The sequence below is a fragment of the Triticum dicoccoides genome, chromosome 2A (assembly GCF_002162155.2).
Source record: "Triticum dicoccoides isolate Atlit2015 ecotype Zavitan chromosome 2A, WEW_v2.0, whole genome shotgun sequence".
Classification (NCBI taxonomy): Eukaryota; Viridiplantae; Streptophyta; class Magnoliopsida; order Poales; family Poaceae; genus Triticum; species Triticum dicoccoides.
The window spans coordinates 770,907,710-770,910,421 of record NC_041382.1 but is presented as its reverse complement, the minus strand read 5'-3'; the positions used below and the strand labels follow the sequence as shown (position 1 = coordinate 770,910,421).

At 52.1% G+C, this 2,712-nt stretch overlaps 1 non-coding gene across 1 annotated transcript; it reads right to left on the bottom strand.

The window, feature by feature from the left end:
• Positions 1 to 459: 459 nt before the first annotated feature.
• On the bottom strand, positions 460 to 531 carry TRNAT-CGU. The gene has a single exon. It is a non-coding gene; the product is annotated as a tRNA-Thr (tRNA).
• Between the last annotated feature and the right edge of the window lie 2,181 nt (positions 532 to 2,712).

Sequence of the window (2,712 nt, the reverse complement as noted above, 5' to 3'; positions counted from 1 at the left end):
TGAATACAGGAGTGACTTATGTCCCTATCACTATAACTATGACTGGAATTTTTATGTCACGTTATTCATATTAGTAATCAAATTGATTATTAGGACTCGCTCGTGAACCAAACAACGTGAACACCCATCACTCTTCCGGGCCGCCGTTGTTCTACTCATCTTCTCTTCTCCGATGCAGCTGTTTTTGGAATAGTGAGAAATTTAAGAAAATAAATGGCAAGTGTGCTAGCAAAACTTACATGCCAAAATAACTAGACATGCATGCAAGTCTATACCAAGGAATAACTAGACATGCATGCATGCAGCTGTTTTTTGAATTTCATGCAAACAAAAACACCAACATGGAGATGATCAGAACACAAGAATTAAGTAACAAGAATGGGAATATAATACTACCAACATCGAGATGATAAGAACATACTAAGAATTAAGAATGAAAAAGCTAGATTATAAATATTAAGCCCCCGGTGAGGATCGAACTCACGACCTTTCCCTTACGAAGGGAACGCACTACCACTATGCTACGGAGGCATTGATGATGAGAATGAAAAATGGGTTAATTCAATTAAGAACACGGTCAACGTTGTGCGGCGAAGACTTGTTAGTGGAGTTTGGTTTGTTGGAAGTTGAGGTCAGTAGCAGTACATATACAATTTCAGAATTACGAACTGATCATCTGTGACAAGTACACATGCATCAGCACATCTTTCTATTTAGATATTGTCCACGTGGATCGTAAGCGTTATTTTCCCTACGGCTGTGAGACACGATAACACGGCAAAATTCATGTGTACTCAGCCTTCTCACCGTCCTCTCAGTTCGGGGTTTTGACTCTAAGTGGTGTGGATGGATCCAGGCCATCCTGTCTACCGGCCACACCTCGGTTCTCCTCAATAATGTCCCTGGGGACTGGATCCTTTGTTGCAACGGCCTACGTCAGGGTGACGTGCTCTCCTCATATCTTTTTATTATCATTGCCGACGTCCTTCAACGCCTTGTTCGCCGCGCTTTCGCGGATGGACGGATCACCCACCCCATTGACCCTTCCCTCCCGTGCCCCGTCCTGCAATACGCCGACGATACCCTTATCCTCTGCCATGCAGACATCCCCTCGGTTACACACCTTAAAAACTTGTTGGACGCCTTTGCCCTTGCTACCGGGCTCGCCATCAACTTTCACAAATCTGGTTTCGTCCCCATGCATTGTAGTGATGGGCTGTCGGCAACCTTGGCGGGCATTCTAGGTTGCCCCATCTCCTCTTTCCCTCAACCCTACTTAGGGCTTCCCCTATCCCCGCTGAAACTCCCCATCTCCGCCTACGACCCCCTCATTCGCTCTTTCGACCGCTACCTCTCCGGATGGCGTGCTTTGCTTCTTTCTTCCGGTGGTCGAATGGTCCTCTGTAATGTCGTGCTTAATAACCTCTCTACTTATTTTATGTGCTCTTACTTGCTTCCCTCTGGTGTGATTGAGATGATTGATCGTAGACGTCGTGCCTTTTTTTGGACCGGCAAGGATACTTGCTCCGGCGCTCGTTGTCTTATTGCTTGGGATAAAGTGTGTGCGGATGTGCAGGAGGGTGGCTTCGGGATTCGCGATCTTCGCCGGCAGAACATGTGTCTGCTCCTCAACTTCGTCCACAAGCTTCACCAACCTGACTGTCCCCCGTGGAAGAGCTGGTTCCTCGGCAACATCAGGGGGACGTGGGCGACTGTTCCTCGGCTCCTTCCTTCCTCGAGGTCATCATCCGCCAGGGCCTCCCGACGTACAGGTCCATCACTCGCGTGGAGCTCGGGGACGGGCGCGCCACCTCCTTCTGGCATGACCGATGGTCCCCAGGTGGTGCCCTCTGCTTCGAGTACGCGGCGCTCTTCTCCCACTCTACGTGTCCCAACGCCTCCGTGGCGGCGGTCGCCCTCGACGGACTTCATCTCCAGAGACGCCTCTCTTCTGTCGCCGCTGCTCAGCTGGGTGAGATTCAGGCTCTCATCCGTGCCTTGCAGCTCGTGGACTCTCCGGACCGCCGGTTCATGGCATGGGGAGAGGACCTCGAGTTCAGCTCGCGCGCTGCGTTCCGGGTGCTCTCTCCAAACGGAGTGCTCTACCAGTCCTCCATCGACATCTGGAGCTCCAATCTCCCCCGGAAGATCAAGATCTTTGCTTGCTTGATGGTTCGTGACCATCTCAGCACGCGAGCAAACCTGTACGCGAAGAGCTGCGCCCCCTCTAGCACATGTGCCTCCTGTTGCGCGGAGGAGACTACTGTGCATATCTTCACCTCGTGCGGGCGCGCGGTCTCCACCTGGGATCGTCTTGGGTTGGGCCCCTTCCACTCGATTGACGGGGATCTCTCCTCGCTCCCGGGAGCCTTGACCTCGGCTGCGCCTTGGAAGGACGGGCTCCTTGTGCTGCTTTGGCATATTTGGAAAGCCCGGAACAACGCCACGTTCAACGACATCGACTGCCATGCCTGCAACATCCTTTCCAGGACGGCGGACGATCTGCTGCTTTGGAGCCGCCGCTACGACGCCCCTGATCGCGAGCTCCTCCTGGAGACCCGCGCTTTTTTCCTTTCGGTCCTGTAACTCGCCCTCCCCCCTCTTTTGGGTTTTTCTCTTCTTAGCTTGTAGTTTTTTATCTCTTCGATGAAAAACACTGTATGACTGCCGAGTCCTTCGAGTAATATAACAACCGGTGGGGCCCCCTGCCCC